The following is a 16327-nucleotide window of genomic DNA, read 5'->3' on the forward strand; positions in this document are numbered from 1 at the left end:
ACTCGCGTTTCACATAATTATAAAAAATACATTGTAAAAATTTGATAATGTATGGAAACCTTGGAACGCGAGTCCGATCGCACTTGGCCCGTTTTTATTCAATAACGTCGAAAATTTAATTGATACCTATGAATCCGCTCTGCAACTGGAAAAGCTAGTTTGTTAGGTACTAGTAAATCTGTAGTCAAGTCAAGAGACTAGCTTTTTCAATTGCTTGTTTTTAGCGAATCGTGAATTCTGGCAAATATTAGTATTTTTCATTTAATTATCTAACCTTTTTCTTTAATAGTGTATTCTTTCCTAGGAATATTTTTGTTAAATATTCAATACAACATCAAAATTAAAAATTGTTAAGGAGCGTCTGTTTTCCATGACACGTGACAGCCATGTCACATTCTGTCACTTCCCCGAGTCAAATTGGGCCTCAGACCAGTTATTTACAACGTATTATCTTTGCCATTTAACCACAATAAGTAGGGTCCTTAGCATCAAAAATAACCGATCAGACTACGTCAAAAGTAACTACCATAAGCCAATAGCTTAAAAAAAGATGCAAGTCTCTGTATGTAGTAAAATTAGACTGTGTAAGATACTTTAGAACGCAAACTGAAGAGAGGAGACACCACTATATCTAATCTATCTAACTAATCTAATACCTTTAAACGAGCAATTCTTGTATATTTATTTATATATAATTATATATTTCGGGGATCTCGGAAACTGCTCTAACGATTTCGATAAAATTTGCTATATGGGGGTTTTCGGGGGCAATAAATCGATCTAGCTAAGCTTAGCTCTGGGAAAACGGGCATTTTTGAGTTTTTATGTTTTCCGAGCAAAGCTCCGTCTCCCAGATATTGGAAAATAATTCCAGGATGGCAGATACTTTTGGAGGGTTGTTTTATGCGCTACTATTGATGCTGAATGTACAAGCCTGACTTACCGAATTTGCCGCGAATGCAGAAGATCGACCCGAGCATTCCCAGCATTCCCAGCCCTGGGCACTAAATTAAAGGCATGTGCCACCTTTTCTTTTGTTTATGTATGACATCTAGATTTCAGTTTACTGAACTTCGTTTATATCTACAATTTGATAGCTCCTAGCAGTTAGGAGTAAAAGGTAATAAAATAAATCCTGCTTTTGTACGATAATGACAGTTAGGTCGGAGAAATACGAGCAATCGAACTGTCACTTTAGTTTAAGGGATATACTCGTAGGTATTTTTACATGTTCATGTGATCAACTGACGGTCTTTCCACCGCTATACAACCGACTGACGGTTTTTTTATTAATAATAACATCTAAACTCATTAACATGTTCAATAAATATTTAATTTAGTAACCATTTTGATAAATTTATACAAAAGGTTAATGGTATATAAAAAATCATACAAAAATAACTTAAATACATCTAAACTGTCTTCTGACAATGTATCAAATGGGAGGCTGTGACAAAATTTATTTTTGTACATGTTTCGGTGGCTGCCATTCCTCAACCCACCAACGGAGCGGCAGCTGACGTCCATGAAGGATCATCATACATAGCCGTTAACCAATATAGGTCCTACGAGTTATCGCCCGGGAGGCGATTGGTCATGGAAATCTGTTCGTGGCTCGCGGTCTATGACGTCAAACAGCGAGTAATGGCTTAAGTTTGAGTCACAGTCGCAGAGTCGAGCGTCAAGTGCGAGTGTCGAGTCACTAGTCAGTCCAGTTCCGCTCTCGGTGCTAATATGACGCGCCGGTTGCACGGACGCCGGTCAAGTTGCACATCAAATTAGACTGTTGGTTCTGTGTATTCACAAGATATTGTTATCTGCATTGACTGTGTACAAACATTTTGGACTAAACCCGTGTTCGTCTTTAGAAATCAACATTCTTAGAAGTCAGAGAGAGGTAAGTTGAAAACTTTAACTGGCACGGTTATTTGCAGACTGACTGCTGATTCTTAACTAGATAATATAATAAATATTAGTTCTGACTCCTCTAATATTACCTACCCAATTTAGTGTTTTTGCTTTTTTATCTAGCAAAATGTATCTTTTAACAAATTTTACCTTGGTATGGATTAGTTTTTAGAGCACCGTACAAAACTTTGTTCACGGTGCTCTTATGGGATCACTTCGGTCTTGTTTATTATTATTGTCAACTACCTAATTCACAACGAGTTTAATAAATAAAATAAAATATGCTTACCTTATTAAAGCCGGTTGGATTTGGAAAGGTAGGGACTCAACTTTTAGCTAGTTAGTTAACTACTTACTTAACATTAATTTTCAAATGCAACTTATGTTATTTCAAAATTCTTAAAAAACATTTTGAGAATTTGAATTAACTGTACCTACGCGTATATAGATTAAACTTGTTCTAACTTGTCTCACCTAATGGCATTTTTTGCCGATGACAACAATCAGTCGGGCCTAGGGTTGCCAGATCGAAAGGCGCTATTATCGGGAAACAATATCAATTTTTCGGGATTTTGGGGCTTAAGTCGGGAAAAGAAAATACATTCAAATTAAAGTAATTGTATTAAAAACAACGATGTTTTACATTATTGGCACTACATCAGCGGGCTTAGCAAGGTTATATCATATTGCGCGTGGAATCTACTGTCGTCTTTTAACGATAGTCGTATTTTTATCGTTTTGCTGAACATGGTTACGGGCTACGATAAGAATACCACGTCGATATCGTATAAAGTTATCCACTATCATTCGTAAGTGACCACGATTGTCTATGCCTAGAGTTTATGAAAAATCCATTTAATGCCTGGCTTTATTAAAATGTCGGACGTGTGTCGGACGATGTTTGAAAACGAATAGTTAGTTTTATTACTACACTTCCAAATTGAAAAATGTTTAAATGAGTGACAGCTTTATACAAATTGACTTACATTATAACATGCACGGATAATCGTGTTTTCTCAACTGACAATTCACTTGACATTGACAAGCATCGCGTACGCGCATGATTCAGTGAATTTAGTGAAAATACAAACCAAGTCGAAGAAAAATACTGATTTGCTGTGTAAACTAAAGGAAATGCCACCCAAAATGTAAGTTTCTCTAATTTATTTATAGAAAAATTTCGTTTCGTTTGATCATTAACTGGTTTTGTCATGAATATGTTTAATTTCAGTCGATGCTTCGGCGCACAAGAAAATGCTAGCCAAATATATAACTCAGCATCCCCTGTTCGCCTACACCTACAGGGAGATTCATGAGCCTCTCGGAACCCAGAGATACAAAATGCAATGGTGCAGCATGTGCACACAAGTTCTAAGATCTAGAAGAAAGGATTGAAGATGTAAGTACACCTTTCTTAAACTAAAATCATGAAAAGTTTCTGGTGCCTTTTAATATTATTGACACTTAATATCTATTTCTTCTCATTCTATCTATTATGTTCTACTAAGTGACAAAAGTTTGTTAAAAACCTGTTCTATCACTACTATAATTGCAGGAAGTTGATTTGGCAACAATGATGGGTTAAGAGTTACACTACAACACTACCTATGCATACATTTATTCACACTGCATAAAAAGTGCATACTTAAGGGTTCTAACAAATATTAAAATCTTTGAAACCCGTAGACCTCACTTTAAAAACTTATATATTTTTTTACTCTGTTTGTATATTCTAGAAGCTGGTTTTGTAGCAAGAATAAAAGTTTATTGAAAAAGAAAAAGACACACTTTATGCCATAAATCTAAGACATAAAGATAAAATATTATTAATAAGTATTTAGTTTTTATGCCCGTTCCGGATGTGAACTCACGCTCACTTAAACTGTAAGTCCTTCCTCTTCATAACCGTTTTATGTATGATTGTTTTGCCGTTCAGGCAACCTATCTATGGAATGCACTCCCTCTACCTGTAAGACAAGCCCCAAGAAAATTTGTTTTTTATCTGCTAAATGTCTCGTCTAGTGTCTATCATCCCATATACATATTAGTACATTTATTTTTATAACATATATGTATGTTTATGTTAGTATGTTAGTATGTATGTGTTTTGCACCAACCTTTAGTGTTTATATGTGACGTCCCACGGGTAAAGGTACCTTATGGCGGTTGGCGCTTACGCTATTAACTATTAACGCCGCTCCAATATTATTGCGGCGCTATGCGACGTAAGCGCCAGCTGCCATAAGGTACCTTTTGCCGTGGAACGTCACATATTTGTTTCTATGGTTGACTAGTAGGTGATAGATAATGCCTTTTGGCATTAAGTTCGCCATTTTTACGTAATTCTGTATTTTTGTGCAATAAAGTTTATAAATTAAATAAATAAAGTAGCCATACCCACAAGTAACTTACAAATTCCCTGCAAGAGTTAGGCCGGCGCCCCACTGCTGCGCACGCTATGTACACGACCCACGTTCCTATACAAAATTTCGTGGGCTTGCCCACGGTTTGTATTAAAACGTGGGCCGTGGATGTAGCGTGCGCAGCAGTGGGGCGCCGGCCTTATTCAATACAAATAAATTGTATTAGTACCTATTCTACTAAGATTATAAAATAATATAATACCTACTCGTACAATATTCTTACTTATAACATGTAGGTAATATAGGAATACTAGGAACAGTTATGTTAGCACTAAAGCTGGCCATATACATTTGACAGCTAAGTTTGACCCACTTCCCGATTTCCGATTGAGCTGAAATTTTGCATACATAACAATATGTAAATCGGATGACAATTGCAATATTATGATGACATGGAGCTGATCTGATGATGGAGACATGAGGTGGCCATGGGAACACTGTGATAAAACAACGCAAACTAATTGTGCTTGGTGTTGTTAGAATGGACTCATGGAGTATTAGTTGCCTGTTGAAAGAAAAGTACAGTCAGCGATAAAAGCTTGTACCAAAAATTATATTTTTGCCAAAAACTTATTTATATCGTTAGGGCTTGGGAGTAGAAGCTGGTTTCTTTACTGCTGGCAGCTGGAATATTTTTTTTGTGTTTGGTAAAGTGGTCTATTGTACCTATACCTGACTATGGGAATGATTTTAGCAGCCTATGTATGTGTGTGGGTATGTTTGTGTCGTATATTACCCTAGCATAGAATATCTGAGATACATTTTGATAAATAAGGTGTTCGTTGGTTTGTTTTATGACGCAAGTGGTACAGAACTACACTTGATACATAATACAACTTTAATAACGGATAAATAATTACTAGAACAAAATTCAATTTATTTTCAATCGATAATTTGGACAACTGTAACAAAAAAATCCCCCTGGCTTAAAAACGAGAGCTTTCTAAAAGTGACATTAATTTCACATAATTTGCCAATGAACCGCTGTAAGTACTAGCCTGCGCCTGACCTCATCTAATATAATTTGTTTCTGTTTCAGTCATAACATATTGGAGGCTTGAAAGTGCACATACCCATAGATTGGACGTTAAGCTCAACGAGACCATGCGATGCATCTCAGGCACTATCCGATCTACAACCGCCACTGGCTGCCGGCATTGAGTCACATTGCCCCTCCTCACATCCGACGACTCAAGGCGTTGAAGAGGGAGGCTGAGAATATCACGAATAACCCCACAATGCCTGTCCACGAGGAATTCTGCCGCCCGACTGCCCGCCGACCCTGTGCTACAGCTGGGAGCCTGAGCAGCTTTAATATTTCGGATAGGTGGATAGCGGAATGGTCAGCTTCGGCAGCTCGGAGTTGCTGTATATCTGACCCAACTAAAAAACCAAAAGGGTTTGACCTTCCTCGGAAAATCTGGTGCCGCCTGAGAACCGGACATGGCCGCTGCAATTCAGCCACACAAATGGAGATAGACGGCTTTCCCACTTTGCGAATGCAGAATGCAGACCACTTAGCATATCTTCCAACGCTGCCCACTCCACTCCTCCTCCACTCCTGGGCCTGTTGAGGACCTGAAGACCGTGACACCTGACTTGGTTGCTTGGCTTGGCAACCTCAAGGCTACACTCTGAATGCCCTCATCAGTTTATGATATGAAATGAAATCACTTTATTGGAGCATTCCACGAGCTGTCCCGTACAAACGCATTTTAATTCCTGTGTTGCGACTTTTTTTTTCGCCATTTAAAGCAAGCGATTAATTTTCCGTGCATGTTTGACCATTTGTCATAGAAAAGGAAACTCTTATACCTGCAAATCTCCAGAAAATCTGCATTTCTACGGGACAAACGGTAGACAATTGCATGGAATGCTCCATTGCCAAAACATGATAAGTTGATGGTAGAAAAAATATTAGGAATACAAACCATATACCTACATATAAATTCTATGTTAAGTATGTACTAAGTTATTCTAGGTTAAGTACTAACTTATTGTCTACTCTATACATAGGTAATTACATTTAGCAAGACATGTTGGCCGTGGGTACCAAGCTCAGCATGTGCTAGACTAGCGTCCAGCGCTGGTTTTCAGTTTGGCCCCTTTTTGTTGGAGGTCTGAGAGGAATGTTGATCTTTTCTGCGCCGTTAAGCATTCTATTTATATTGGAAACGAAACTTATAGATGAGCAGTTATGAAATAGCAATAATACAATAATATGGATATTAAATAAAAGCTAGTGAGAAGACCATTCCAAAAATATATATATGTGTCATACCTATCCACAAATAAAACAACAAACAACCTTTTCAGTTCATTAGTATTATCATTAAGCGTTTTACAACGTAAGTTAGGCCGTCGAATCAGACAGAATGGTAAGGGCCCCCGCTCAGTGGCGAAACTGGGGGGGGGGTGGGGGGGGTTGGAGGGGGCACGTGCCCCGGGCGCCGTCCAAGGGGGGGCGCCAAAATGAGCTAAAGACTACCTCTCCGCCTTGCCAAAGGCAGCAGGGAAACTTTTGTCAGTCGTATTTACCACCACTGTGAAGTGTGAAATGCGGATGGTAATCTGGCCCACAGCGCAAAAGAGAAAGACGATCTTTTAGGAACTCTTTTTGCATCGAACTCGACCTTGAAAGACGACGGTAGCGCCCTACCGCCCACCATCCCGTAGTGTGAATACTCTATGCCAGAAACTTCTATCAAGCAGAGGGATATTCGGCGGGAGTTGCTATGCTTTCGTTTTATAAGGCGAGCGGGCCAAGTGCTTCAGAGTTGTGTCCAGTGTTAGCGCGTCTTACGTTAGGGGTCTCCTGTCGAAGTTACCATCTTATGGACTGTCCAATAGACTACCTATTATGCAAGTGGATCGCTAGCCCTTTGTCCGGCAGGCGCATATGAGCCGTAGTTGACGGAACCTGCTTCAATAGCTGCTGCTGCATATCTGTGACATGTTGTCTATCGACGACATTCATCGATATGTGGACTACTGAGGCTTCCTATACAGGATGGCTAAAAAATAACTACATTCCCGTTGCCAGGGAGGTTTTGGGATTATACTGAGTAACTTTTGCTACGGGACCAACCTCGAAATCGCGAAAAAAATAGTTTACCCTCCCATAGAAATTGGACCAGCCAAAATGTATGAAACAGCCAAATTTTTTTTCGCGACTTAGGGGTTGGTCCCATTTCGTTTCGGAGTGGGGGGGGGGGGAGGCGCAAATTTGGTGCCTGCCCCGGGCGCCATATGACGTTCCTGGTACAAAAGCTGTTCATACTTCATAGTAATCCAGCGATAAAGCTGCTGGCATGATGGGCACTTTCACACCGGGTACGGCAGCCAATGATTTGTTTGTACACCTACATTTAATGTATAAATAAACTTTGTTTAATTAATTGGCAATAGTTGTTTTATTTACCCATTTATAATATTCTCTCTAGCACAGAGCCGAAATTGTTAACTTATCTATAGAGTTTAGTAAACAAAAAAGACTTGACAACACCACAAGTGACGAGAATTGTCATTCTTGTATCTACCTAAATGGAATTTAACATAGTTTTTAATATTCAACATTAGTTATTGGCGTATTAAGTCTGACCGCAGTTATAGTCACTAAAGTAGACTTATTAGCATAATAGAGCATTTAGGAATATTCTTATTTGACCTTTTCACCGCCAGACTCACTAGACGCGTCGTTAAGACGCGTCTTTTCATACAAACGTAGTCCACATTTTTCTCTCTGGATAATAACATTAAATATTTTGATACAATTTGTTGTATATCATATCAACATCAACTACAGCCATGCCCCTACGTTTGTTCTTTTTTTTTAATTTTTAATTATTATAAGAGTTAGAAGCATTTAAAAATTTGTATGTAATCTGTCTTCCGCTCCTAATTTTTACAATAATCAAAAATTCGAACGTAGGGGCATAGCTATATGGTTAATATACATTAAATTATGTAAAAATATTTTCCATAATGTCAATATCCAGAGAGGAAAATGAGGACTACGTTTGTATGGAGAAGCGGAAGCGGCCATCTCCCTTTCCTCTTAAGTAAGAACGTGCCTAAAATGTTTTTATTACCTATGCTTTCATTGTACTATACTGCATATGAGTCGGATTTTACATTTAGAAGCTATAATATCACAAATTTTGTACGCATAAGGCTAAAATGAAAAATAAGAATAAGTGACACCTACATTGAAGCATGCCCGGGAATGGTGTTCTGTGTGAAGATTATCCGTCTTGAATGTTTACTAGTCTCTACTTGTATAGAAATATAGGTAAATTAGGTAGGTATTTGTGTGATAGTAAAACATAGTAATAGGCGAAATATGTATTTATTAAGCTTATTAAGAGCCGGTTTTGTGCATGCTTGCATGCTTAGGAAGTTTTTTAGGAGCGTCTTCTCTAATTTTTCCCTTGATCCACGAGAAGTTTTCTGGAAGAAAAAGAAGGAAATAAGTAAAAGTAGGTTCATGTGGCAGCGATGGAGTAAGTATTTTCACATGAGTGCAGTCTAGTTCACTCAAGATATATACTAAACAATCGCCAGGAATAATATCCATTAAACAAGGCAGCACATTAGAACTAGGTGCCTTAGTTAAACCTAATAAGTATTGCATTCCCAGATTATATATCCCAGAGATAACTACTTATCATACATAACTATCAAACAATGGGTAGGTACATATCTCAATGCATAATACAGCCGCACTCATACTTATTCAAAAAAGGAAAAGTTACTAAGACAGTCCTTGTAGAAAGTCACAGTTTTTTATGTCTAATACTTAATTCAGTGCTCAAAAGAACTTACCTTCTGTTTACAGCATCTACAAACTGCTCGAGGTTCAGGCTTACAGTAGTGTGGCCAATCCAGTCAGTAGTGCTCCAATGGACAAGCCATGATCTTGACTAGTCCCACGTTGGTAGTTAATTGCCATCAGCTAGCAGGTGTAACTGTTACACACCAGCAGCTGCTGCTGCTGCTGGTGGTGTAGGTGTGCTGCTGGTGTGGTGTATACTGTTAGAACCTAAAACAAATAAGTACCTAATTACAGTACCGGCCAATAATATATCACCTCCATGCTTTTACGGTATAACTTTTTTTTATATTTGTGAGTGACTTCCACAGCTTTAGGTAGTTTAGTAGTATTCCTTGTCCAGTGATGAGAAAAATTGGTCTATGTAATGATTTTTTCATAGAGGTTTTTTGTTTTAATGTATGGTCAACTTCATTATTTTTAAAGAGCTTTTTTAGTAATATGCTGAGTCTCTTATTGTAGTTCACAGTATTTCAGTATTCATAATATCTTATACCTTTAAACGAGCAATTCTTGTATATTTATTTATTTATATGTATATATATTTCGGGGATATCGGAAACGGCTCCAACGATTTCGATGAAATTTGCTATATGGGGGTTTTCGGGGGCGAAAAATCAATCTAGCTAGGTCTCATCTCTGGAAAAACATGCATATTTATATAAAATGACTAGTAAAATATGAAATCTACAAACTAACCTACTACAAGTTCATACAAAAACACACAAAGGTGATATGTTATTGACCGGTACTGTAAATCTAATTTTGTCAAGTAGATTTTCCCCCTGGAGGTTAGGATATGAATGTTGAAGTAAATAGTAGCTTAAGTAACCTCTGTTAGTAGGTTAGTAGCATAAGTAAGACAGTACATATAATAATGAGGCCGGTACCTAGTATTGAAGAGTTTAGTAGCATTGTCATTAAGACGTCTGTTTTACATAGAATCAATGATTTCAAATATAATAGGGTCTATGCATAGAATACATATTAACTTTATAAGAAACACTGCAATTTTATAGCTTTACCTTTGAGATGTTTTGGTAGGTAACCCATCACCGTTTTGAAGCTCGGCGTTAAATTCGGCACATAAGTAAATGCACTGCACACTCCTTACGCACTCTGTAAATATGCCGAAACTCTTCGTCCGTCATATTAAATGGGCTGCAAGTGTTTCTTAAAGCTGTTTACGATATTTTTCTTCAACAGCAGCCGCGAGTAGGAATAATAAAATTTGACTTCCCTGCGAAGAAAATATTGACAATATTATATACAGCGGAACATTGTAACTAATAACTCTCAATATAATCATAGAAAAACTGATATTTACCTGTAATTTATACCTTAAAATATGATTATTCACTACTTTTGCTTTCACGACAAGGCTTATCGTCATCTAAGAAGCACGTAGTTAAAATTAACTAAGTTGAACTGTCAAAATGGGACAATCTGTCAAATTATCCACATCTTATCCAACGACCATGTTATGCAAATTGTCTTCTATCATCTACCGCTGTCAAATGTGGATAACTCCATATATCGTCTGCAACCATAGTATGGATGATAAAACCGACGATAACGGCCGTTTTATCCACACCTATTGCGTGATAACTACCTTGTCGTACAACCTTGCTAAGCCCGCAGCTCGTTCGCTCGACGACAGTTCGGAACATGAAATTATTGTTTTATAACGGCATATTAACGGCCTCCTAGCCTAGTCGGTAGTGACACTGCCTACGAAGCAGAGGTCCCGGGTTCGAATCCTGGTAAGGGCATTTATTTGTGTGTTTATCACAAGTATTTGTTCCTGAGTTATGGATGTTTTCTATGTATATAAGTATTTATATATAATTATGTATTATATATATCGTCGTCTAGTACCCACAACACAAGCCTTATTGAGCTTACCGTGGGACTAGATTGATCTGTGTAAAATTGTCCTATAATATTTATTTATTATTTATTTATAACGTGAAGCTGTTTTTCGGGACAGTTTTCACTTTGTCGGGAATCGGGAACACATGCTAAAAATCGGGAGAATCCCGCCAAATCCCGACCATCTGGCAACCCTATCGGGCCACAGGGCGCCCCTTCTCTCATTGTAATTTAGTGCTTGTTATTTCTTGCGAGGACCTACACAGCCTACACAGGGAAGTGTAGGAATGTGAAGTGGAAAGTTGGCTCGACGCAACGTGCCAATGTAAAAAGAATAAAATGTAGCTATGTAGGATACCTACCTACATTTTTTTGCCAATATTTATATGAGAAAAATATAAGTAGAATCATGAATGAAGGTTACTTTAATTCATAACATTATAATTTATAACGCGTCGCAATCATGTTGACCAGTCTCATCACTAGACTGTACCTACCACGCTTCATGCGGACCAAAATGTGTAACGATTAGGGATGCACCGACTAGTCGGGAAAGCCGACTATCCGGCCTCATTTGTAGTCGGCGACTAGTCGGCAAAAATGGCCGATTAGTCGGCACCTTATAAGTGACAGAAAAACAGGACAAAAAGAAATAAACAACAAATATTTACCTAAGCTTTTCACCTATTTTACCCAAATTCCTATTTAGGGTGCTTACGGAAATTTTGTTCGAATTATTGACAGTGTGGTCGCTTTCTTATGTCCGATTGTCCGGTTGTCGTATGAAATATAGACTTATGTTTATTTTTATTATTTAGTTTTACCACCTTTTTTGCCTTTAAGTAGGTAGATGAATAGCGCGACGATATGAGTAAAACGATTGTTTTTAAGTGCATCTGAACCGAACTTAGACGAAACTAATGATCTGGCCGACTATTAGTCGGCCGATTAATCGGCCATCCGAGCGCCGATTAGTCGGCTAGTCGGCCAAATCAATAGTCGGTACATCACTAGTAACGATCTCTTATTCTGTCTTTTTCGTAGTACCTACCTAAATTATGGGTCACTTTTGGCTCATAGGTATTAGACTCGAAAGTGTCCTAGTCATTATTTTTCCGCCGACCGAATTAATTAACTATCTGTCTAATTCAAGCACTCTGATTTAACTAGAGTTGTGTGCGCTGGTAAATCGTATTTTTCTTGACTTAGCGAGGGCACTCCCGTGCCCCTGGATATAGGTATTCTGGTACAGTCGAGTTAATAGGTACAGGTACGTAATAAGTATACATGATGTCTTCACCTAATCGATTGCAATAAGATGAAAAATGAATACATATTTACGAACTCAACTGTAATGAAAACATTAACCTACTTACAGTAGGTAGGCACTTACTGTAATTCTGTCTTGCAATCGCCATCAGATATAGGTATGATAGGTATCGAAGCGGCCGAGGTGTTCTAAGCACGCACTCTGATGCCTTGACAATAAATAGAGGCAATGTGTAGATATTTGTCAGCACCATAGTCTAATAAAACATGGTCTTCTCTTCCCAGAGTGACACAAGCCTACGTCACAATAACATTGCGACTGTATATAGCGCTATCGCATATTATCATATAGCGCTGTCGCATGATGACGTATAGTTCATTTTTTTTAGCATTAGAAAGAACTTGAAAGAAGGTAAGCGATTTTGACATGTCTTTTAATTGAAAAACGCTTTTTAAAAATCAATAACTAGTACTTATGAAAGCAGAAGAACATAAATGATTGTATTAGATGCATAATTGTTACATATTTGCCGTAACTTATTTTTAAAACGTGTTTTTCAATTAAAAGACACATCAAGATTGTTTACCTTATTTCTAATGCTAAAAAAAACGAACTATAGGCTTGGGTCAGTCACGTGACCACGAAAAGACGGGAAGAGAGTACCAGGCGGAGTATATTATTATACCATGTCAGCACCCTGGCCGCTTACACATCTTATCTGATGGCGACTGTACCACACGCATGACAAATGTAACAGTTATTGAAAAACGCATTCTATTTTTAAACTAGGTACCTTCTGTATACCTACTCAAGCAAATAGTTGTGGGTTGTAAAAAATTAAGATAACTTTATTGTTTCTAATATTTCATCTTTTTCGACAAGGGGTGATAAATGATAATCCATCCATTGTATGAAGGCCGGATTATCACGACTTGCAAACGAAAACTGCCACTGACTTCCAAAATGAAGTCTAGTGCGACGTGTTAAAATTAACATTAACTACAACTAAAAAGAACTATTATAAATGCGTGTCCTAACTGACTCATCAACGAAACTACAAAAGCTAGAAAGTTGAAATTTGGCACACCAAGTTACATTTATAATGTGTAGTGTGTACAGTCAACTGTAAAGATATGGGTGCACAAATCATCACAAAAATATGTCCCATAGCTCTTATGTCAGCGAATTAAGAACTATGGGACATATTTTTGAATAAGTTGGCTACACCCATATTTTTACAGTTGACTGTACAAGGATAAGAAGCGGTTTTGAGAAATTCAACCCCTAAGAGGGTTAAAAAGGGGATGAAAGTTTGTACGGAGTTCAATTTTTATTTTAAGCTAGAATTTTGAAACATTGTAGAATAAGAATAAAGAATAAGAATAAATTTATTATCAAAAGAACACATAACAGAGTATGGCAGGGGTCTCCGCACTAGGCTACGCCTGTATCGCGGGGAACCAGTTACAGTTTAAATAAGAGATCTTAGTTACACAATCAAGTCCAGTAATATCTTAGGTATGTTTTTGATATAATATAACAGACTTAAAATGAGAACTTATAACATACTTATAAGTAAGAAAAAGATATACATTTCTATGGCAAAACATGAAAAATAAACCTAAATTATTTTAACTAAAATATCTTCTGTCTCGGCATAGTTAAGTGATTGTAAAAAAATAAATAGGAGTTTCTTTGCTTCGACGATGGTGCAGTCTTTAAGGTTGCAGTGTTTAATCATGGCGTTGTACGTTATTGTAAAAACGTAGGTATTTTATTAAAAAATACTTTTAAACTTCTTAGAAAAGGATAATGTAAGATTACAAAAAAAGTTAATTCAACGTTATAGATATTTCAAAAACGGGGGTTAAAAACTTTTATATGTGGTAAAAGTTTCTAAACTGAAGTCTTTTAAACTAGGAACTTGAAGCTTGGTAAAGGTAGGTATCTTAAAATAGCTAGACTGAAACTGATTTCAACGTTTTTGGAAATTCTAAATTAAATCCTAAATTGATGAAAAAAGGGTTGAAAGATTGCATCGCAAACAAACATTTTGTAAATTATGAACTATACAGGGTGTCCCATAAGTGACACGTCACAGTGACACTGGAGGTAGACCAAGCCAAGAGGACCCAAACCAACTTAACATGACCCCAGTAAAAGTGGCACGGTTTTCGAGTTATTGCCAAATTAAGGTTTTTCATGAATTTTGACCGTTTTTAACATTGTTAGTGCCAGTGTGCACTCGGAAAGGTCTCGAAGTTAGTTTTTTTTATGTGTACGGCATCATGAATAGCTAATTAAGATAACAGAATAGGTATTTTATCGATAAACAATGTAAAATGCAAAAAAGTACTGGTTTAATCTTGAATTAAATTCACAGCGAAACATTAATTTCGATTTTGACCACCTATATTTTATTGCAGGAAGGTACATGTGTTATACCATTTTTGAATCTGCATAACATGCAGACGTCATTTGCTTATTACTTTTCTAGTATTTTTTTTTCACGACAGGTGGTCAAAGTCGAAATTAATGTTTCGCTGTGAATTTAATTCAAGATTAAATCAGTAATTTTTTGCATTTTACATTGTTTATCGATAAAATACCTATTCTGTCTATCTTAATTAACTATTCATGATGCCGTACACATAAAAAAAACTGACTTCGAGACCTTTCCGAGTGCACACTGGCCCTAACAATGTTAAAAACGGTCAAAATTCATGAAAAACCTTAATTTGGCAATAACTCGAAAACCGTGCCACTTTTACTGGGGTCATGTTAAGTTGGTTTGGTTCCTCTTGGCCTGGTCTACCTCCAGTGTCACTGTGACGTGTCACTTATGGGACACCCTGTATAGGTATCTATTGCTGCATAATGTTCTATGCTCATGTAGAATATACATATAACCAACAACAGTACAAAGCTTTCAGTATTGGATGCAATAAGGCCACTTATTTTAAATATTGCAGTTCTGCAGCATTTCTTTTTCGTACTTTATTCCCGCTGCGCCCGACGTCAGCGGCAGGGGAGTTGGGTCAGTGCCCGCGCGGGATGTCGCTTTTTTCGGGCTGTTATGGTACCTTTGTAGGTACTAACAGCAACACTACGAACTCGTAATTGAATCTCGTTGAGCCTTTGTTTATGCAACCAGTAAAGTAGTAAAAGCGAATAGAACAACACGCCAAAATCTGCCACCCGCTAATTGCTATTTTGCGTTTTGCTATCAAATCACTGTCTCGCCCCCAGCGCCGAACTTTGTTAGGGTCAAACTCCCTGGTAAAACATACCAAGCTTGAGCAATTTACTCAATAAAATATACTTAGTAACAGGTTTGACTCTCTGACTAAAATTGGAAATTTGTTGACTTAACTAGTAAGAGATAAAACTGCTTGAGATTCATTATTTGCGATAATAAACTGCAATAAAATAATAAAACTACCGTTTATGAAATAATAAATCTAACATTTATTTTTTTATTACACCGAAAATTTTAAGAAAAGTTCATTTAGAATCATTTAATAAGAGCCCGTCAATGTATCGCACAAGAAGGGCGTCACTTCGAGCAACTACTGTAAACAAAAAATGTACTTCCTTAAAAAATAAATGTTATTTTTATTATTTCATAAACGGTAAATTTATTATTTTATCACTGTTTATTATCGCAAATAATGAATCTGAAGCAGTTTTATCTCTTACGACACCGACGTTCTTTGAGGGGTGAGTCGTCGTACTAAATGTATGGGAGGGTTTGAAGTTAATGTTTGGGATATTTCTGCTTTTATTTAAAAAAGTTATTAATGTAATTTTACTCATTGGGTACCTACTAACGCACTTTCGATATCAATTTGAAGTTTTCTGATATCTGCATGTTATATTTACGGAATTATCGCCTGGCTACACATAACGATTACACCCTGTATATATAGATATCCTAGCGACCCGCCCCGGCTTCGAACGGGTTACACAAAACCTAAACACCCTATTTATAGGTGAAACCGCATGAAAATCCGTTCAGTAGTT

General features: G+C 37.1%; 1 protein-coding gene and 2 long non-coding RNA genes across 3 annotated transcripts in view; 2 read left to right on the forward strand and 1 right to left on the reverse strand.

Moving 5' to 3' along the window:
• The first annotated feature begins 1710 nt into the window (after positions 1–1710).
• Positions 1711–16327, forward strand: part of LOC134804423 (uncharacterized) — a 57890-nt gene continuing 43273 nt past the window's right edge. The window contains exon 1 of the mRNA XM_063777464.1: positions 1711–1897. The gene's annotated coding sequence lies outside the window, so the exon portion shown is untranslated. The remainder of the gene's footprint in view (positions 1898–16327) is intronic.
• LOC134805007 (uncharacterized) lies at positions 2603–6542 on the forward strand. The gene is made up of 3 exons (XR_010146233.1): positions 2603–3056; positions 3140–3307; positions 5371–6542. It is a non-coding gene; the product is annotated as an uncharacterized LOC134805007 (long non-coding RNA).
• LOC134804027 (uncharacterized) lies at positions 8666–10722 on the reverse strand. Its single transcript, XR_010146064.1, has 3 exons — positions 10188–10722; positions 9156–9372; positions 8666–8780 (listed from the first exon to the last, which is right to left on the reverse strand). It is a non-coding gene; the product is annotated as an uncharacterized LOC134804027 (long non-coding RNA).

Source organism: Cydia splendana, chromosome Z (genome assembly GCF_910591565.1).
Source record: "Cydia splendana chromosome Z, ilCydSple1.2, whole genome shotgun sequence".
Classification (NCBI taxonomy): Eukaryota; Metazoa; Arthropoda; class Insecta; order Lepidoptera; family Tortricidae; genus Cydia; species Cydia splendana.